Source organism: Pectinophora gossypiella, unplaced genomic scaffold, assembly GCF_024362695.1.
Source record: "Pectinophora gossypiella unplaced genomic scaffold, ilPecGoss1.1 Pgos_31, whole genome shotgun sequence".
Taxonomy (NCBI): domain Eukaryota; kingdom Metazoa; phylum Arthropoda; class Insecta; order Lepidoptera; family Gelechiidae; genus Pectinophora; species Pectinophora gossypiella.
In genome coordinates this window covers 631,063-654,404 of record NW_026063241.1, presented here as the reverse complement: position 1 = coordinate 654,404, position 23,342 = coordinate 631,063, and the positions used below count along the sequence as shown (strand labels likewise).

Here is a 23,342-nt window from a genome sequence, read left to right as displayed (position 1 = left end):
TTAAAATCACTATAGGTTTAGTAACACTTCAAAATAAGTATCCAGCATCTCTATACCGTTAGTTTTCTATTTCAGGTACTCCGCAACTTTAGTTGTTGGGGATACCCTATCTTCTCCTCTTCCTAACCAATCTGGATTGTACTATCAAGAAGAAGGAACGCTGGTGGTTTCTGAATCATCATGGAAACTAGTTGTATATCGAAACCTCGAACCCCTTTTCTTGTCCCGAGATTCATTAAAAAGACTTGCCCATAACTATAAATCATTAATTGCTAATAAGAACCAATTACCAAGCACAATGACTACGAGTTCCTTTCTAGAAATTAATTTAAAAAGAATTGATTCCCGACTTATAGAATTATCTTACTATACTAGTAACAAGCGTGTAAAACGTGAATTATTGGATGGTTTAAGCTCATTACTAAAATGGTTGATAGGTACACCTGATGCGAAAGATGCGAAACACTATGATGAGTGCATAAATCTTTTAGAAAAACAACAGATAGACACTTCGGATATATTAAAACAACAAATTCAGATCGTCTCCTCAACTATCTCGAACTTCAATGAATCCATATTCAAGATATCGTACGACGAACATCTCATGAACGAAAACCTAAATAAAATTAGCTCATATCTCAACCAAACCAACAAAATAATTTTCGATTTAAAAATAAGTGAAGAAATCTCTGTTACTGCTATACAAATTCTAGAAGCAGTCATATCACTAGAACAGGAACTAGATGACATAATGACTAGTATTCTATTTATTAAATCTGGAACGATTCATCCCTCAATTATCTCGACAGACCGTCTATATCAAGAACTCTTAACATCTAATCACGCTAGAACCGACAAGAAGTTTGTTGCACCTGTTACACCATCAAACATCCACAGTATTCTAGAGTCCTCTACCATAACTTCATATATATATATGAATAAATTAGTATATGTATTAGATTTTCCTTTAATAAGAAATGATAAGTTCACCATATATCACCTATTCTCTGTTCCAATTCCACATACCAATTCCTCCCTTTATTCCACTATCCTACCTGAGCAGACATACCTTGCCACTAGCTCCACGCGGCAACAATATGTCAACATCAACTCACTGGACAGCTGTAAAACTTACGCATTCGAGAAGATTGTCTGCCACAAACTCCCAGTATATAATTACAATACCAGACCGATATGTGAAATGGCGATCCTGCTTAGTACCAGCAAGACTCGACCCGAAATCTGCGAAGTCACCACATTTGCGGCCCACATCAACTCATTCCAACCTCTAACAAATAATCAATGGATATACATATTACGAAGAAAAACACCATGTGTCCTACAGTGTAACGATCAAACTACCCACCACGAACTTGAAGGAGTCGGAATCATTTCAATTAACCCAGGGTGTAAAGTGTTTACAGCGATCGTGACTCTGTCAGCTACTGAAGAAATTACTGCAAACGTCACCCATCCTGTAGTTACCGTGAATCTCGAAGAAGATTGTAAAACAATGAAAGAAATCCCCGAGCCACCGGAATTGCTACAGTTAAGAATCAACAATATCCCATTAGATTCTCTTCATACAGTGAGAGATGAACTAGAAAAATATTCCAAAGATTTAAAATCAAAAGCATCTTTATTTGAACAACACTCCAGCAAGCTATCCATCTTTAGTTATCTTATGGGTTCAATTATGCTCATTTACCTCATATACAAGTTATGGCGTTGTACGCCTCTACATTTATTAAGAAGAAGAACATCTACAAGACGACAACCCGACAGCCATCGGAGTGGCTGCATACAAATTTTTAACAATTGTTTCGATCGGTCCAACAGCGGCCGACGCGTGTCATTGGCGCTATCATCTCCGAACACAACATGCATCTCCGAAGACGAAGACGTCGAAGCTACAACATCTCTACCTCAAACATTGGGCAAAACCGCCCAATCTTTGTTCTAAGGGGGGAGGTGTTATGGACATTATGACCCTATACATTAGTAATTAGAGATAAGCATGTCATTAAGTAATTTTGTATGTTATTCCCACAGAACTTTGTCCTAAGTATCATTAATAAATAAGTTCCTATGTAAACATCCCTTCCTATAAAAACCAGATGTTCCTGTATCCTGCGCTCACTCTTATCCCGAATTTCTGACTGTTAACATCTATTTCTTCTATTTCTTGTGTAATAAATTTAAGTTAGTTTTTAAAAAGCTTAGTTTTGCTTCCACCGCGTAACACAATGTAGTTTTTTTCTGTTTAACTTTGTGTCGGAAGGAGCCTAATTATTTCGTTATTCACTTTCCAATAACAATTATTGTTTTCTATCATAAGGAAATAGATTAGTAGAATATGGTAATGAGCAATTTACTTCAAATGTGGGTTTCCTCCCCCTTTTTTATAGTAAGTAATATGGAAGAAAATAATCTCGAGTTAAGTAGGTACTCACTTTCTTCCTCGTCGCCACATGTAGGGTCGCGAATGCCACCCACGATGCACACGTTCGTAAATATAAATAGAAGATTGGCTCGACAGCGCACCACCATACAACTAGTCTGCGCAGCGGTCTGACATCGACTGACCGCCCCTCCTAGTTACTCGTGACGTATGCGCACGAGACAAATAGTCAATACACTACAGCCAGCAAGAAGCCCGGACATGAATCCCATTGAACATCTGTGGGATGAATTAAAGAGACGAATTCGAGCAAGAGATCCTGCCCCAGAAACACTTAGCCAGCTGCAAGATGCAATCCAAGAGGAATGGGACAATATACCACAGCATGTGATCGTGACTCTCATCCGATCGATGAAGAACCGTATGGAAGCAGTAATTAGAGCTCGGGGAGGGAATACAAGTTATTAAATAAACGTTTTTTAGCTTTTTTTTTCATTTACGTGTTGTTTTATCCATTTCCTTTATACTCCATACGGAATAAAAATGACTCATTTAACAAAATACGAAACCTATGAAAAATTCATTTAAATTTAGAACATTAACATTAAGATTTGATAAGCTCATATTACTCACTATTAAAAGACATTTAACATTTATTCCTAAATGTACACATTTTTCTGATAATCCTGACAAAACGTAAACTTGCAAGGTGTTTCGATTTTTTTGATGAGAAGTGTATATCGTTTACATTTGTAATTGAGGCGTGAAGCGAATAAATCAATCTGTGGCCGGCCAAACTTGTTTACTATATCATGAAAATAATTTGGATGGAGGGACCACTCTGTATCTACATTAACGTGCCTAGAAGCCCGGTCTGCATCACCGTTGTCTCGAGATTTTATATATGACGCAAAAATGAAGATGTTTCGTTCTTCACACCACTGCCAAATTTTTCTAGCTAAATTGTTGAGGTGGGTAAATGTATTCCTCCCATTCTGTTAATGTAAGGGATTGCAGTGGTGTTATCAATCCGGAGTAGAATTTCGATATGTTTTAAATCTTTACAAAATGACTGTAAACCCAAGAAGGCTGCCAGTAGCTCGAGGTAGTTAATGTTATGTTTATTTTCAGCAGACCAGTAGCCTCTAGTCACGTGACTGCCGCACGCGGCACCCCAACCAGTTAACGATGAGTCAGTGAATATTTCTAGTTGAAAATTACCTTTACAAATTTTATTTTTGTTTTTGCTGTCAATGTGGGCCCACCATTCAAAGTCTTCCTGTAGATAATCTTTTAATAACATTTTTGAATCATAATCTTCTTTGGATTTAAGAAGAGCTAAGTGTTTTTCTCGCTCAAAGCGTTTTGTATAAACCCAACCGCACGCCACAGCGGGGCAGGCAGCAGTCAGTGTACCAATAAATTTAGCAAACTCTCGTATTCGTAAGTACGACATTTTACGTGTATTTTTGACCATATTTAAAATTGATAGCGTTTTTTCAGCAGGTAATTCGAAACACATTGAACGACTATTTATATCTAGTCCCAAAAATTTGCATCTTTGAGTTGGAGTAATTCTACTTTTTTCAAAATTAAAAACGAATCCTAAATTTTCAAAATTTTGTATTACAGCACTGATTGTGTTTTGACAATGTTTATAGGTACTACCGATGCATAAAATGTCATCAAGGTACGCTACTACTGTATGTCCTTCGTTCCGTAAAGAGGATAATATAGGCTTTAAAAGCTTTGTGAAAACATAAGGGGCTGAACATAGACCGTATGGTAAACAATTGAATTCGAATAATTCATTATATTTAAACCGTAAATATTTTTTATGTGAATTATGAATTGGCACTAAAAAGTAGGCCTCTTTGAGGTCTAGGGTAGCCATAAAATTCCCCTCTGTCACTAATTTTGTGGCAGTACGTAAGTCTTCCATTTTAAAATGGTTATTTTTAACATGTTCATTAAATTTCTTTAAATTTAATATGAATCTGAAACCGCCAGTACTTTTAGGTGTAAGAAATATAGGTGATATGAATTAACCTGGTTGATACGAGCACTGTGATATTGCCCCAAGATCTAAGAGTTTTTGGATTGCTTTATCCATTTCACTTTTAAGGGATGGTGGGTTATTTGGTTCGGTATACTGCACAACATGGCTATTCAAAGGAATTTTGTATCCTTTTACATAGGATAATACAACAGGATCAGTAGTTAATAATAGCCAGTTATTAGTAAAGAATCGTATACGACCCGCGTGTGGTCCTACCTCTATCGGCGTCTGTGGTCTTGGGTCTTGTTGTGCGGAGCAGTCTTGTTGCCACGTTGTGGCGGTGAGTTGTAGTTCCTCCTCGCCGGTGCTTGAGGGCGAGGGCCGAAATATCGGCCCGCTGCAGGCGTCGCCGGGCCCACGTTGGAGTGTGGTCGAGGAGGAAACCGCATGTTTCCCGTCATCATCCCTGGTGTTTTTCTCTGAAAGGTCGAGGGTACCGAGGCCTTTTTGATTTGTTGACTAAATTTTTCAATATCTTTCGAGTTTTTGATATTATCTCCTAATTTTTCTCCGAATAGGAAATTATCACGTTTGACACCTTGAATTGTATTCCAAAATTTTTTATCTAGCAATGGTACAATCAATTTTCGTCTATTTATACTCTCTTCATAATGTAAGTCTAATAAGAGTTGACTAACTTCAGAGATTCTTTTTTGAGTTTATCAATATCGGAATTGATCAAGTCTTTTGTAAGATTTACCAGCCCAGCGATACCGAGACCGAGTTGGTTTTGAGCTTTCTCCAATCTCTTGTCTCGATTTTTAACAGCGTCAGATAAAACAGCAACCACCTCTGAATTTAGCTTTGGTGCTCGAGCTAATAGGAAATTCTCAGGGATTAGCGTTTTTTCCGTTAACATATTCTTTTGCTCTTTAGCTAGCCCATCCAATAGAATCTTACCCCAACGTTCAGAGATTTCGGGAGGAATTTTTTCACCTAAGGCTTGTTCTATTTTCTTTGCTTCACCAAGCATACATAATATCTCTTCAGGAACAGCGGAGGTCGATGGTTCGCTGGGATCTGCTGGTGTTGAAGCTGGTCGAACCGGAGCATCAGCGTCAAGAGTAACGTCTGTAGGTGGAGCGATGTCCAGATTACGAGAGGAGGAAGGGCGCGGCGAGGGTACATTAACTACAGGTGACACATCCCGTTCCATATCTAGATGTTCGTTGTCTAGCGGTTCATCTTGATATCCTTCCTCGATTTCATCCGCTGACCAATATCTATTGTCATACTCGGAGGAGACAGAGGGGCTTCGTGAACTATGATCCGTATCTGCGGAGGCGAGAGTTAGTGCGCGTAAGTACCTATTTCTAGTTGAATGTTACTTTCAGGATAGCATCACGTACTATCACGTTAAGAAAGCACTAGCGTATGTTCCGGGACGATATCGCGTATCATCACGTTAGGGAACAAGTTATCTACCGTCTGGGTAACATCAGGTGTTATCACGTTAAGATGGTTCAGGTTAAAATATAACTTATTAAATTCTTAATACGTCATTTAAAAAAGATAACAATGTGTAGGTAGTTAATATCTACCGTTCTGAATTATCGCAAAATGATTGTACAATTTAACAGTCATTGATAGGCAAGCTTGTTACATATTAATATGTAAACAAATCAAAGACTTTTTGTTATTCGTAACTGAGGGTAAATTAAATACTTATTATATGAACTGACCTTCATTGCGCCTGAGTTTTTTCTCTAGTCGTCGAATTTTTCGTCGTATTTCTTTTTGATCTTTCTTATGGCGCCTTTTACCCATGTTACATCAATTCGAGGTGTAAAGATAGGCACGATAAACTATAAAACTCACAGAATACAATATCAGGAACACTATAAAATTGTTTTTACGAGAAGTGAATCGCGAACATGCATACGATACAACACACAAAAAACGAATGAGCGGGAACGTAAGACAGTTGGATGAGTGAGTGAGATTAGTACTTATTATTTTTACTTTTTAAATGCTTTGAACAGTGTGACGATGCAGTACATAGAAGAACGGACTACATGGTTAGTTAAATCTAGAGGATGTAACATCGAAGTATAATTCCGAACAAATACGTGAGAACATTTCTCGAAGTCTTTATGAACAAAAAATTATTTATCTTTACGATGACTAAACTGTTTTTGTTTCAAATTCCCAATATGATTCCTTAATTTGTCTACAAAATCTTCCGAGTTGCAAATGTTTTGCTTTTCTACAAAGAAGTCTCCTGGTAGACGTAAAGTTTGACCGTAGGTCATTTCTGCTGCACTAACATTTGTCCTCGAGCAAGGGGCTGCCCGTAAACCTAGTAAAACAGTTGGTAACTCGTCTATCCAACTACTATGGTCTAACTTTGTCATTAGCGCTGCTATTAACGAACGATGCCACCTTTCCACCAACCCATTTCCTTGAGGGTGATAAGGGATCGTTCGAATTTTATCAATGCCTAAAATCTGAGTTAATTTGGAAAACAATTTACTTTCAAATTGTGAACCTTGATCACTCGTAAGCCTAACTGGGCACCCAAAACGAACTATCCAGCCATTATAAATAGATTTCGCTACATTTTCAGCTGTAATTTCTTTGATTGGAATCGCCTCAGGCCAACCGGTTTGCCTATCTACTATAGTTATCAAATACCTGTAACCATCGCTTGTAGTGGGCAACGGACCTACTATGTCCACATGTATATGTTCGAAACGAGCTGATTTAGGAAATTGCTTAGTGTGCCTGTTTACTTTACTTTTCTGACAATGCAAACACGTCTTAACCCATTTACCAACAGTAATATTCATATTTTTCCAAAAGAATCTTTCCCTCATCATATTACGAGTGGTACGGACTCCTGGATGACTTTGATTATGTACACTGTCAAAGGCAATACGACGAAATGGTTCAGGCAAATAAGGTCTAATATTGCCTGTAGAGGTTTCACAAACAATACAATTATTATCGCCTGGTAGCATTATATTTCTAAAACAAAGCTTGCTACCTACCCTGTTTTGCAGCTCAGCAAGTACCGGGTCTTGTTTTTGCGTGATAGCTAATTCCGAGTAATTTATAGCTGTGGGACATGTTATCGTCTCTATGCGCGACAGAGCGTCAGCGACTGCATTCTTTTTTCTCCTATTACATGACGAATATCCGTTGTAAATTCGCTAATGTACATAAGTTGACAAATCCTTCTAGGCGTTTCTTTTTCACTAAATGGCTTAGTAAAAGCAAAGGTCAACGGTTTGTGATCAGTATACACTACCAACGTACGACCTTCAACAAAATTTCTAAAATACCTAATAGACTCGAAAACTGCCAACAACTCTCTGTCATAAGTACTATACTTTTCCTGAACAGGAGTTAATTTCCTGGAGAAATAAGCTAACGGTTTAAAAATACCATTACTCTCTTGCTGTAGCACTGCTCCTATTCTGTTATTCGATACGTCGGCCATAATTGCCAACTTAGCGTCTGCTAATCGAAATGATAAGTAGGTACACTGCGTTCTGTAAGCTAAGTTTACATTGTTCAAATGCTTCATTACTTTGTTCATTCCATATAATTTTTGTTTTGTCTTTACGTTTTGCCTTATGCAAATATTTATTCAAATGTTCTTGAAATTTTACTGCTTCTGGAATATGAGCACGATAAAAATTGATCGTACCTAAAAATCTGCGTAACTGTTCAACTGTTTCTGGTTTTGGATAGTCACAAATTGCTGTAACTCTCTCTTTCATCGGACGTAAACCTTCTGTAGAGACATCAAAACCCAAAAATTGAATATTTTGCTTTCCAAACTCTTGCTTAGGTTAATGGTTAAGCCAAATTTTTCAAATCGCTCAAAAAGAATATTTAAGTGCTGTTTGTGCTGTTCTACGTCATCGCTAGCAATTATAACGTCATCGATATAACAGAAAAGGAAGTCTAAGCCTTCCAACACAGAATTATTCATAAATCTCTGAAAACTTTGAGCAGCATTACGCAAGCCAAAACTTAAGCGAGTAAATTCATACAAACCAAATGGCGTTATGATCGCTGTCTTCTCGATGTCCTCTTCGAAAACTGGAATCGCGTGGTAAGCTCGATTTATGTCAACTCGAGAAAATACCTTTTTTCCTGCTAAAATGTAAGTAAAATCTTGTAATCTCCCAAGTAGCAAACAAGAATTGTGATTAAGTCATATATGTCTAAACTGTAGCTAAAGTGAGATTTATCGAAATCAAATATGACTTATTAGGACTTCATAAATTCTTTTCCTTTTTTAATACTATATAGTTTTCAACAAATCCTACTTTAGATAATTTAGAATACACAAAACCAAGTTAAGTATTCTCAAAACTATTTAGTCTTATCTCAGCCTACTGTTAAGTCTAAAAGTATATTTTTACTTTACTCAGATTATTTGAAGGCTCACTTAATAAATAATAAAACTAAATTGATTTACTGAAGTATCAGTTTAGTCTTGTAATGTAAAAAATGAATTGCCTAGATATACTTAAGGCAATTTTAATACTAAGCTTTGAGAATAGATTAGTTAAGATTATTTGTTGCTCTTATACAAGACTGTTTTATTCGTTTTTGACTACAATAAGTAAAACATAAGAAAAGTCTATTCACTGGACGATAAAATCGAAATAGAAGCAAGCAGAAAGATGGACGAAGTTCAAAAAATAAAAAGATCTGGTGGTTTTCGAAGGCAGAAAATTAAATACAGAAAATTAACCTGTGATAATTAAAAAAAAAAAAAAAAAAAATCATTTATTTGCAGACAAAAAAGTCCATAGATGGTTAGTACAAAAGAAAATCTTACACACTATGTTAGATATATGATAATAGGAGGTAAGAATAATATTGAAAAAAATAAAATAAAATACTTAAAATAAGATAAAATGTGAGTATACCCCAGTTAGACACCGGGAAAACGAGAAGCCACTCACCGGCAGCTCACCGGCCCGCACAATAAATATGTAGGTCCGTGAAGCGCCTGAAAACGGCCGCGTCCATCCTGTCCGCGATCATCTTCAGGATCACGTTGGGGCTCCCCCGCAACCTGCGCACCAGTGACGCACTCTTCTTGCGCATGATGGCGTAGAAGTCATCCACGCCAGCATCCGCAAACATGCCTGATGCACTACAATAGCGCGGGAGCCGCAACATGGCCCTGAAGGTATTATTATACTGGACACGCAAGGCATTGTAAGTTTTAAGCTTGAGATTGGTCCATAGTGCGCACGTATAAAAACTTTGACAGTATGCTCTGAAAAGTGTAAGTTTAACGTTTACTGTACACCTTGCGAATCTATGAGCCAACATATTGCCTCTAACTGACAATGCCCTGCGCTCCCTCTCGATATCCTGCTCATCCTTTAAATCTTCTGTCACTATGTGACCAAGATACTTAAACTGTGCAACACGCCTCAAAGGTACACCATTCAACATTACAGGTGGTACAGACAAAGGTTCTTTGTTGCTGCCCTTAAAGAGAAGAAACTCGCTTTTAGTTTCGTTATACTTTAAACCGTGTTGCACAGCATAAGTTTCACATACCTTGAGCAATTTTCTCAACCCACTGATGGATGGACTCAGCAACACCATGTCGTCTGCATAACTTATATTATTAACCGAGATGTTGTCAATACGGCAACCGACATGCATGTTGCTGAGTTCATCAATCAAGTCATTTACAAAAAGGTTAAACAGTCTTGGTGAGGTTAAACCGCCCTGCCGCACACCGCACTTAAGAGAATATTCATCTGACTGAGCACTCGACCACTTCACTACGTTTTTCTGATTATTATACCAATATGAAACGATACTAATTACGTCAGATGTTACACCTGCCTCACTAAGCTTACGCCAGAGAATGTCGTAGGAAACGAGGTCAAATGCTTTTGACAGATCCAAGAAACAGCCGTAAATGGGCGTTTTCTTCCTGACATAATAATTAACAGTATATTTCAGCGTAAGAATAGCACTCTCTGTCGATAAACCCTCTCTGAAACCAAATTGTGCCTCCCGCAACAAAATGCGACTACTAAGATATATGTCTAGTATCCTATCCAACACTTTAGCTATCACTGTCGCCAGTGAAATCGGTCTGTAGTTGTTTTTATCTGCAATGTCACCCGTAAAATTCTTAACGAGAGGCACAACCATAGTTTTCATTAAGTCCGGCGGCAAGTAGGAGTGCCGAACACAGAGGGTGAACAGCAAAGACAACACTCTACAAATGTGCGGGCCAGCATGCAGCAGGTGCTCGATACTGAGCCCGTCATGTCCCGGAGACTTACCCCTTTTCATGTTTTTTATTGCATTGGCAACATCCTTGCTCGAGATCTTAATGGGTTGCTCCACATGACTTGGCTCAGGGTCGACCACCCCGCAGGCCGGCAACTGCGGCTCAATCCTAAAATGTTCCCTAAAAACATTTGCAATTGAAGCAGGATCACTTTCACCATCTACACTTACAGGTAAACTTACTTTACTGTTTAACTTTTTAGTCCCCTTCCAAAACTTACTAAAATTGTTTGCATTATGTTGAGAAGCTAGTATGTCCATTTTTATTTGTTCTTGGTTACATTGACAATATTTAAGCCTCGATTTAAATATTTTACGACTTAATCTCATTTGTTCAAATATGTCAGGTAGAATGAAATTAATTATTATGTGATCACCCTCGAATGCAGAGACATAATAAAGCAGTCATTATCTGGATCCCGTGTTTGATTACCGCGCCCATCCTTTAAAACATGGCGCAGCCGGTTAAGTTTCCTTAAATAAGTGATAACAACAGCATAATGGATAGTGTATTATCACCGCCGTCTACGTTTTGTTTTGATCAAAATGCATTCACTTAGCGTCGGGAGGTCTGAGCGAGAATTGGTCAAAATGGAAGCGAAGTTATGAGATCTACAGTAAAGCGTGTGAAATTGATAAAAAGCCAGCAGATAGATAGACAGTTTAATATATTATTACATGTTGTGGGGGAACAATGTCGCGATATTTTGGAACAATTAACGGAGAAAGTTACAACTGCGGCAGACGTGTTGAAAAAATTAGATGGGTATTTTACAAAGAAGAAAAACGTAACTGTGGAGAGACACCGGTTTTTTAAGCGCGATCAACAGGAAAACGATACAATAGAACAATACATATTTGAGTTGCGTAGATTAGCGCAGACGTGTGAGTTTGGAACATTGAAAGATGAATTAATAAAAGATCGACTAGTTTGTGGCGTGATTAGTGCAGCTATTTGTGAGCGTCTCTTGCGGGAAGAAGATTTAAACCTGAAGAAAGCTATGGAAATATGTCAAGCGGCCGTGGTTTCTAAGGCGTACTCACAAAGTATAAAACGGGAACCTGAGACCGTGTTTGAAGTACAAGATAAAGATAGTGAGATTGATGACGTAATGATGGTGAGAAGAGGCCAGACGAAATCATCGTGGAGAGGTTGTGGGGGAGCGTGGCGCGGTCGAGGGCGCGGTGGCAGCAGCGTATCGGGCGTGACGCGCGGCCTGGGTGCGAAGCGCTCGTCGCCGCCGTCCGCGCCGCCCGCACCACAACAATCACGCTTTATAGCAGGTGTTCGCCGTATTACGTGTGGACACTGTGGGGGCGTGCATAACAAGTACGAGTGTCCAGCTTATGGAAAAACGTGTCTAAAGTGTTCAAGGAAAAACCATTTTGCGCGAGTATGTGGAGTTTACTCGATACAGGTAATACATTGCGTTAATAATAATAATTATCACCGTGACTGGTCCGTTGAACTAAAGATAAATGATAATCTAGTGACATTTAAAATTGATACTGGTGCGGATGTTAACGTTATTCCTCAGAGTTATTTGTCAAGAATTGGAGTTTTAGAATCAGATTTATTGAAAACAAATACAAAATTAAATGGATATTCAGGTACAATAATTGATGTAAAAGGAAAAATAAATCTACGCGTTTATTATAAAAACAAAATGTATATTTTAGAGTTTAAAATAGCAGAAGTGGATTCGGTTCCGATTTTAGGTAAATATGCTTCTATAGAATTAGATTTGGTGAGGCGAGTTATGTCTTTAACACAAGCGAGTACAGGGAACCCGTTATTTATTGAGGAATTTAACGATGTATTTCAAGGAATAGGATGTCTACCGGGAAAATATACAATACGCATACATGATAATGCCGTGCCAGTAGTTCACGCGCCTAGGAAGTTGCCCTTTGCGATAAGAGAGGATGTAAAGAAAAAACTGGATGAAATGGAGTTACAAAATATTATTGCAAAAGTCGAAGGTCCGTCAGACTGGGTGAACAGTATTACAGTGGTGAAAAAGCCGAATGGGGACTTGCGTATATGTTTGGATCCGAAAGAGTAAAATTCTAAAAACCATACTTATGTTAATAATGTGTTTAATTATTATTTCAAGGAAGGGTGATGTGATGTCATGTAGTTTAAAATTAATCGTTAGAGAGTTTGAGGCTACGTTTCTGTTAGTATAAAATGTTTAAAAAAAAAAATGTTTTTAAGAAGGAAGATGTCAGGTAGAATGAAATTAATTATTATGTGATCACCCTCGAATGCAGAGACATAATAAAGCAGTCATTATCTGGATCCCGTGTTTGATTACCGCGCCCATCCTTTAAAACAAAATATAGGCCCGCTGTCGGGCTTATCACATAGGATATACATTTGGTAATCCAACCTAGCTTGTTTATGTACCGCTGAAACATGCTTATTCCAACCCATAATACATTTATTCTTGACTGTTTTCTTTGGAATACTCTCTCGACTGTCTCCAGCTGCTTGCGTCAAAATACACACAATGCTTTGATATAAATTATTTAATATAATTCTATGATTTACATTACTACACATTTTGTCAGCACATTCATAAAGTTGAGAGGGAAAGTGTATGTCTTTCAGCTGGTTATTACTACACATTAACATATAATTCTCAATTTCCTCAGACTTTCTATAACCCCAGATTACATTATTACATTATTTATATTTAATTTATTTCTAATTAATTCTAGATTGCATTCAATTTGTAACGGAAAATGATCAGACCAGTATACATCGTATAATATGTTTATATTTAATATGGTATTCCAGGCTGATTTACTTACTAAACAGTGGTCAAGCCACCGCTTACTTCCATTAGCATCACTGATGAAAGTATGCGTTCGTGGCGACCTCTCAAGTTTGATCATATCCGCACATAACCATTCCTTTTCCACACAAAACTTTTGTAGCTCACGATAAAACCGAGTCGTCGGGTGGGAATTATAATCACCTAACATTATAGCTTCAGTGTTACTGTCCTCGATTATAGCATTTACTAGCTGGTACCCGCGACTTCGTCTGCGTACTTTTAATTTGAATATTAAGGATTATATAAAAGGAACGGTATAGCATGTGATTAAAAGAGAGTAAGTAGGTATATTTAAAAAAAATAAAAAATATCTGTTTACAGTCGTTATAAAGTACCTATGTATTCCATTGAGTGGCAGAAATTACCTAGGAATATTTATCGGTCCCTTATGTCCAAGACACTTACAGGGGTCGGCGTCACGTTGTGTACAAAAATATTTTAAAATGACCTAATTTAAAATTTTTTGTACACAACGTTTGCTATTTTGTTATTATTTGTTAAAATGTAGAAATTGTTTGGACTCGACACTCGCGAGCAGGCCACGTATATGTCGTGGCCAGATCATAGAATTGACCATTTCATGAAATGATCGACCATTTCATGAAATGGTCGTATTTCATGAAATGGCCAACTTCAACTGACCATATCGTTTAAACGTCAGCGTTTAATGATATTTCCATCCACGTTTGGCCATATCATTAATGTAGGGTGTCCATGATAAGTGGTGTAATAAAAACGCGAAATAAGATAGGAATTAATGTATTACTCTAGTACAAAGTACAAAAATGTTTAAAAGTCAATTAAAAATTAAAAAGTCGTTTTCGATTAAGGGAGTGTTGATGTAGTTGACATATACGCCGTAACTGCATCTCGCTTTGAAGTCGTCGTCATATTTTTTGACACTATTTCATGCCATTGGTCATCATTCAGTATACTTTTCGTGTGTAAGATAAACATACTGGCGGCGTAGGGGTGGCCCAAGGGCCACCCCCGCCGCACCTTAACCTACTGTTATGCCTTGTAAAAATTATAAAAAAAAGGATTATGATAATTTAAATTATGACAAAAACATTTATGCGTTTTAATAGAATCCTGTTTCAAGTAGTTAATGCCATCTGCGGCATATCTACAATAAGTCACGTCAAAAAAAGAAACTTTACGGACAGTAGGATCGTCTATATTTTTCTTTCAAAATTAATATCTCTTCATTCGCAGTTTTAATTATATCATATTTTGAAATCCAATAATAGTCCATTGATTTACGTAGCGTGGTCACTCGACCTTCATTATTTGCCATATAACCTAAAAATAAAATTAAAGTTGCTGTCTACTGTTAATACGAGTTTTTCTTTTCACTTTAGTGTCAAAACATTGCTTCAATGCACTTTTATCTTGTATTTGCTCATTATTATTCGTATTATTCGCGTTCACACAAGAATAATTATTGTCCGCCGCCATTATGCAAAACATAAACAAAGCGACACCAGCGCCACTACCGGTGGATAATGTTACTATTTTACGATATGATCGCTAACGTTTGGCCATATCATGAAGTAATCATGCATTTAGTTGGTCATATCGTTAAACATTTTGTGTTCATTGATCTGGCCAAACCACATCATGATGTGGCCAACGAATGTTGTTCTATTTCATGAAATACGACCATTTCATGAAATGGTCGATCATTTCATGAAATGATCAATTCTATGATATGGCCACGATATATACACCACGTGCGCTCCCCCACCACAAGACAGCGCCGTTGACTGCCGCCACACTTCGGCGAATGTGCGCGACGACGAACGACGACCGACGGCAGTGGCGGCGATGCAGAGTATTCGTTAAAAGGAACTTTATCTACAAAAGCCAAATTTTTTTAACTTGATACACCCAAAACTACTAAATATCATGTTCCTAGGTTCAGTGGTTAATATTTTGTATACAAAAAGTTTGGCTTCGTAGTTCCCGTTCCGAATCCGTTCCGTTCCGTTCGAATTTCGGAAAATCCGTTTGTTGAAAAACTCTGCACATCCTAAGAGACCTACGTACCAAGTTTCATGGTTTTATCTTCAAAAATGACGAATACCCATACAAACATTCAACCCGTATTTCACCCCCATACTGGTAAAAATTTCAAAATGCTTGAACAAACGATTTTTTGTTTGTTATTTAGTGCCTAAACACAAAATTTAATATTTTTATCTTGAAAAATGACGAACCTCATAAAAAATTTCAACACCTATTTCATCCCCCCCCTCAAAGATCGAATTTTCAAAAACGCTTTAACAAATTGTTTTTTTATTTCTTATCAAGTTCCTAAATATAAAGTTTCGTGGTTTTATCCCCAAAAATGACGAACTCCCATACAAACTTTCAACCCTCATTTCACCCCCTCACTGGTCGAAATTTCAGCAACGCTAGAACAAATGTTTAATTATTTTTTATCAAGTGCTTAAATATAAAGTTTCATGGATTTATATTTTAAAATTAAAATATCCCATACAAACTTTCAACCCCTATTTCAATCTCTTCGTCCCTTCTTTTCGCAATAAAAGGTATCCTATTTTCTTTCTCAGGGTCTAAAGATTGTCTGTGCCAAATTTAATCAAAATCGGTTGAGAGGTTTAAGCGGGAAAGCGTAACAGACAGACAGACAGACAGAGTTACTTTCGCATTTATAATATTAGTAAGGATTATTTTCCCTCGTTAAATAGTAAACAAACTAAGTGTAGGTGTTATAATTTCGTTGACGAACTGATTACCTATCCGTTTCTTTGTCTAAAATGAGTATTACCTTATTACTATGATTGATTACTGGGCTTAAAGTTCGTATAAATGTCTATCGAATTACCTCCTCAAGTTTAAAGCGTAGCTAGTCATGTAGTACTATATTAATTATGTGGTGTAAGTAATTAGATTTTATCTGTATGTAATGTAACAGTCAGTTGAATAAAAAAACTTATACAAATCAGATCAATTAATTGGCGTAATGTGATTCTAGAAAGAGTTTTAATGTTAATAGATAGCTAGCTATAGCTATGTGTAGGTTCCTGTAGGAATGAGATATAACTGTTTAATAAAGACAGTTGCATCAAAATTTTATCATAAATTCCCTAAATTATGGCGCCTACCTACCCTCTAAGTTAGAAAAGTGATCAAATACTAACTTGAGGTCACTCAGTTTAAAAAAAAACATCGAAATCATTCCAGTAGCTATGGCGTCATGCGCTTCTTGACACGATCACGAAATCTAGATTTCCGCGGGAATGAGGTATTTTCCCGCCATAAAAAGTAGCCTGTGTCCGTGCCTAAGATCCTATCTTTAAATTAACCAAGTCTTATAAAATTCCGTTCAGACGTTAAGGCGTGAATGAGGCAAACTTTTAAAACAAACAATTAAAAATCACTAACCTAGTTTTCTGTCTACTGCCTACGCCTTAAGTACGATAGCATAAATATTAATAGGCCATATCCTTTTCTAGATTACTATCTATCAGCTAACTAAATTTCATCAAAATCCGTTGAGCCGTTTAGGCATGATAGACAAAACTCCCAGCAAAAACCATAAAAAAATCACTAACTCAATTCAGTTTTCTGCCTACTTCCTACCCCCTAAGTACGATGACGTGATCAATTTGATCGTACAACCGTTTTTAGATAACCAACTATTACCTTACTAAATTTCATTAAAATCCGTTCAGCCGTTTAGACGTGAAAGAGCAAAAGTCCCAACAAAAACGACTACAAATCACTAAATCAATTTAGTTATCTGCCAACTGCCTACCCCCTAAGAACGATGGCGTGATTATTTATAGCCTATGACCATTTCTAGGTTATCATCTATCACCATACCAAATTTCATCAAAATCCGTTGAGCCGTTTAGGCGTGAAAGAGTAACAGACAGACAGACAGACAGACAGACAGAGTTACTTTCGCATTTATAATATTAGTATGGATTTCCGCTAAACATTGTCTAAATAACGGTAAGTTCTCGCTTTTATCTGTAGGCATATATACGCACACAATTAATACACTACGTTGATCACTTATCTCCGCTTTTATTGCAACGATACGCTCACTATTACATTTTATAGCTGTAACGAGCCGAAACGCACTTTTTCGCCACAATAGCGCCACGCCGCCGTATAAACGACCCGATATAATGCCGCTGGAAAGGTCCATGCCACTTTTGCCCGTGTAGCCGAAGTCCTGGTCAATCTCTCCTAGGAATGGTATGTCTTGAGGCAGCAACCATGTTTCCTGTAGCGCCACCACATCCGCCGATTTACATAATTCGCGAACACAATCAGCGCTTCTTTTAATATTCTTGCAGTTATAGCTGATAAATATAGATTTATGGTTTTCCATCATCAGGTCTAGATTGGCTAACTAATTTTCCCCTCTTGATATGCACGAACCGCCTAAATTTTATACCGTCCGGCCATATATTCTCATTTAGGTACATTTCTATTTTATGTTTTCCACCTTCATGTTTATTTTCTCTAATGTAACCTTTTGCAGTGTTTTAGAATAGATATAATTACATATATCACTTTCCGTTACTTCTTTATTAACATTAGAAATAAACAAAGGCAAACTAAGGTCAGCAGCCTTGAAATTTGACTCAGAGTCTGTTACTGCCTTCCCCATTTGTCCTATAAAACGATTACGAAATCTTTTTCGCTGAACTAATGTCCATTCTTCGCTCGGTTTGTCAATTTTCCACTCTGCGCTTTCCTTTACGACTCGTGCCATACTTCTTTGTTGTACGTTATTTTCATTGCATTGCTCCTTTGTTGAGACGGGTAATACTTCCGAATCATTAAAAGCCGGTATGGGATTGCAAGCTTGCTCAGGCGCCGACATCGTTAGGTGACTCACCATAGTAGCTGCGGATGCGAGCGCGACAGCGTCATTCGGTAAACACAACTCGTTTACTCCCTGTAGGTGCGAGCGCGACGAGTCTAGTGGCCGGTAATCCACCTTACAGCCGTTATGATTCGAATCAGCTGGTATTGATGTACCTTCGACTTCGCTGTTGATTGTATGTGATAATCCGATCGGCCCGCTATCTAGCAGATAATCACCTCGCTTTCTAGTGTTTATATTATAGCGATACTGGTGCAGATGATCCGATACCTTAGGTACTAACTTAAGATGTTGTATGTCCATTTGCACTTCTTGTAACTGAGAAACGGTGGCGTAAGTGTTCTTAAAACTATCCAATTCGTTACGAATTTTCGTGACATCTTTTAACAGCGTAACGACATCGATGTGATCTATTGACACAGGAGGTAACTTTTGCAAATCTCTCGCGACGAAAATAGGTATTGCTTCCGGATCAACTTCCTTGAAAAAACACACTATATCTTCTAGATTTCTTTTCGTTTTCCCATCTTTTTTACGCGATATTTTGCTTCGCACCTTCGCCGCCTCCGCAACGGATTCAAAAAGAAGTGATTTTGCATCTTCAACCTCCTTCTTCGTATACGTAGGTTCACACAATTTTATCAAACTTTCATTATCCATAACGTCATGTTTGTATTGTATATGTCGTGGCCAGATCATAGAATTGACCATTTCATGAAATGATCGACCATTTCATGAAATAGTCGTATTTCATGAAATGGCCAACTTCAACTGACCATATCGTTTAAACGTCAGCGTTTAATGATATTTCCATCCACGTTTGGCCATATCATTAATGTAGGGTGTCCATGATAAGTGATGTAATAAAAACGCGAAATAAGGTAGGAAATAATGTATTACTGTAGTACAAAGTACAAAAATGTTTAAAATTCAAATAAAAATTAAAAAGTCATTTTCGATTAACGGAGTGTTGATGTAGTTGACATATACGCCGTAACTGCATCTCGCTTTGAAGTCGTCGTCATATTTTTTGACACTATTTCATGCCATTGGTCATCATTCAGTATACTTTTCGTGTGTAAGATAAACATACTGGCGGCATAGGGGTGGCCCAAGGGCCACCCCCGCCGCACCCTAACCTACTGTTATGCCTTGTAAAAATTATAAAAAAAGGATTATGATAATTTAAATTATGACAAAAACATTTATGCGTTTTAATAGAATCCCGTTTCAAGTAGTTAATGCCATCTGCGGCAAATCTACAATAAGTCACGTCAAAAAAAAAGAAACTTTACGGACAGTAGGATTCGCAGTTTTAATTGTATCATATTTTGAAATCCAATAATAGTCCATTGATTTACGTAGCGTGGTCACTCGACCTTCATTATTTGCCATATAACCTAAAAATAAAAATAAAGTTGCTGTCTACTGTTAATACGAGTTTTTCTTTTCACCTTAGTGTCAAAACATTGCTTCACTGCACTTTTATTTTGTATTTGCTCATTATTATTCGTATTATTCGCGTTCACAAAAGAATAATTATTGTCCGCCGCCATTATGCAAAACAAAAAACAAAGCGACACCAGCGCCACTACCGGTGGATAATGTTACTATTTTACGATATGATCGCTAACGTTTGGCCATATCATGAAGTAATCATGCATTTAGTTGATCATATCGTTAAACGTTTTGTGTTCATTGATCTGGCCAAACTACATCATGATGTGGCCAACGAATGTTGTTCTATTTCATGAAATACGACCATTTCATGAAATGGTCGATCATTTCATGAAATGATCAATTCTATGATATGGCCACGATATATATACGACAGTACTTCACATATCACTATATTGCAACTATTACATTTTAGCGTATTCACCGACATGACGAACACGATCACACACACCCGTACGTCAGCGCCGTGCGAGCGAGACTGATGCACATGATGATGATAATGCACATCCTACTGTTTTTGTTAGCGATGCGACATCTTCTTCACTGCTATCAATTTTTTCTATCGATTAGTATATCATCAGTCGCTGTCTCGCTGCGAACCGGTACGCACGAATGCAAACGAGTCGTTATTTACCTATTGCGCGCGCGCATTACTAATCACGTAAATATGACTAAATGTGCGAAGTGTGCGAAAGCGGTCACAAAAAAATCGCCCGGATTGCAGTGTAATAAATGTAATAAATGGTTACACGCCCTATGTGCATCTATCTCAAATGAACAACTAAGTGCATTGCGTTCAACTGATTCCTTAGATTGGAAGTGTCGCTCGTGTGCGGGTAGTGCTAGACCCAAACGCCTATCCTGCATTCTCCCAGTGCCAGAAGATGATGATAACACAGATACGGAGGCCCTAACAAGTAGTGTATCTGCACAAATTCTAATGGATATCCGTCGAGAAGTGCGGGAAACAATTAGAATCGAAATACAAACCGCAATGCAATTCTACTCGGACAAGATAGATGATTATGAAGAAAAAATCCAAACGTATGAAACTCGTCTGAAATCACTTGATAACCAATTTTATGATATGAGAAATCACATAAAACATATATCATTAAAGAACGAGGTCTTGGAACAGAGACTTTCATCCATGGAACAGGCTCAGATCGCCAACCAGATCGAAATTTGTGGTATTGTGGAGAAAGATCGTGAGAATATAACGGAAATTACGACCCAAGTATGCGCAGCGTTCCAGCTAGACCCAAGTGATATTATCAAAGCATATCGTAAAAAAACCCGTGACAAAAATAATGGCAAGAAACCCCAGCACCCTGCCATCATAGTTGGGCTTCGCGATGGTCGTCGTGATCAGTGGCTATTCGCTTCCAAGGATACCGCAAAGACGTGCAAAGATATTGGCTGGGAGGGAGACGATTCTAGAATATACCTACGTGAGTCACTCTTACCTCGCACCGCATACCTTCTATGGAAAACCAAAAATACCCTCAAAATCCCCGGACTATATAAATTTGTTTGGTATAAAAATGGTCAAATCCTTGTACGTAGAGGAGAAGATGATAAAATATACTCAGTACGATCCGAGGCCGATATTGAAAAGTTGTCCCTTATGGCCCAAACCCCTGTACAGAAATAGATCACCGGAAATAACAATGAGCGTTATTAAATTATCAATTAACTTACTATTGTTATGGATGACACGGATGAAGAATACAGTTTTATACAAGAAAATAGCCACACAACATGGAATAATTTTATAAAAAGCACCGAATGCACAAACCTTAATTACCTAACGGCTCTTCACGTAAACATACGATCTATAACAAAAAACTTTGACCACTTGGAATATATAATCGCAACCAGCCCAAAGACTGTACATATTATTGTTCTAACTGAGGCAAATATATCCGATGGGTGTAAAAATCTTTTCCAACTGCCTGATTATGCAATGTATTCTGAACTGCGACGTCACAGAAAGGGCGGAGGTATTATTATGTACATACACAACTCCCTCACATTTACAAGACAACACACAGCGACTACATCCTTCGAATGTTTAGCCGGCGACATCGAAACAAATTATGGACAAAAATTCGGTGTATGCGCCGTGTATCGGCCACCTGATCACAGTAAGCCACACTTTGTAGATGAACTGTTAAATGTAGTGGGCCGATATCCGCGTAAGTACAACTACATACTATTAGGAGACATGAACCTTAACCTTAAAGTAAGGAGCACAGACCGAACTACGTATTTAAACTCATTGAGTGCTCACGGCTTAGACTGCGGTATTACACAATATACACGGGTTGAAACCAAAAAAGGAGTGTTAACTAAGTCTTGCATTGATCATATTTTTGCTCGCACAGTAAACTGTAAAGAGGTGAAGTCAGCTGTGATTAATTACTCACTCGCCGACCACTACATAACCGGAATTGTGATAGTCGATAACACTCGATCAATGAGTCATAGTTATAAGATCGCTACTAGAATAGATAATGAATTACTGCGAACTGAGCTTAGTAAAATAAATTGGAAGACTGCATTAAATTTACAACACCCAATCGAAATTCTTAAATTTATTACAAATAACTTTAGCGAGGCTTATGAGAAATGTAAAGTAGAAACCAAAATAAAACTAGGGAAAAGACATAATTGTAATTGGATTAACGACAGAATTGTATATATGTGTAAGAAAAAACAAGAACTTCTTGATATTTGGAAAAGGGATGAAAAAAATATGTCAAAGAGATTACTGTATAATAACTATAGGAATAAAACAAATAAATATATAAATAAAACTAGAAACACGTACATTAAAAAGGATATATCACTCAACTTTAAGAATACAAGAGAAGTTTGGAAAATTATTAATAAATTATGTGGCAAAGTTTGTAACTCTGTGGATGATATAGTCAAGAAGCATTTTAAAGGAAACATGAACGTACTTTGTAATAAATTCGCTTACGGTTTCGATAATAATGTCAATAGCATAAGTAACGATTGTGATGTACCCTTACTGTCCTCTCATACATATGAGAAAATATCATCTGTTTCTATGAGATTAAAAAAAGCCACAAATAATGTTATCTTCACTATAATTAAGCACTTAAACATACGTAAAAGTCCCGGAATAGATGATATACGTGTCAAGGACCTAATATGTATAAACACAGAAATCACTCCTGTAATAACTCATTTAATTAACTCCTGTATAACCACCTCCTCATACCCGGATAAACTGAAGACCGGAATCATCAGGCCTATTCATAAAAAAGGGCCTTATAATGATATTAATAATTATAGACCCATTACAATACTGCCTAGCATAGACAAAATAGTGGAGAGGTTCTTCGGAAATGAAATAAACAAGTTCTTATCTGACAATAACATTATTAATAGCACACA

The 23,342-nt window shown here is 37.3% G+C and overlaps 1 pseudogene; it reads left to right on the top strand.

Annotated features, from left to right (window-relative positions):
* Positions 1-11,245: 11,245 nt before the first annotated feature.
* Positions 11,246-12,871, top strand: LOC126380924 (uncharacterized; annotated as a pseudogene).
* Positions 12,872-23,342: the final 10,471 nt, after the last annotated feature.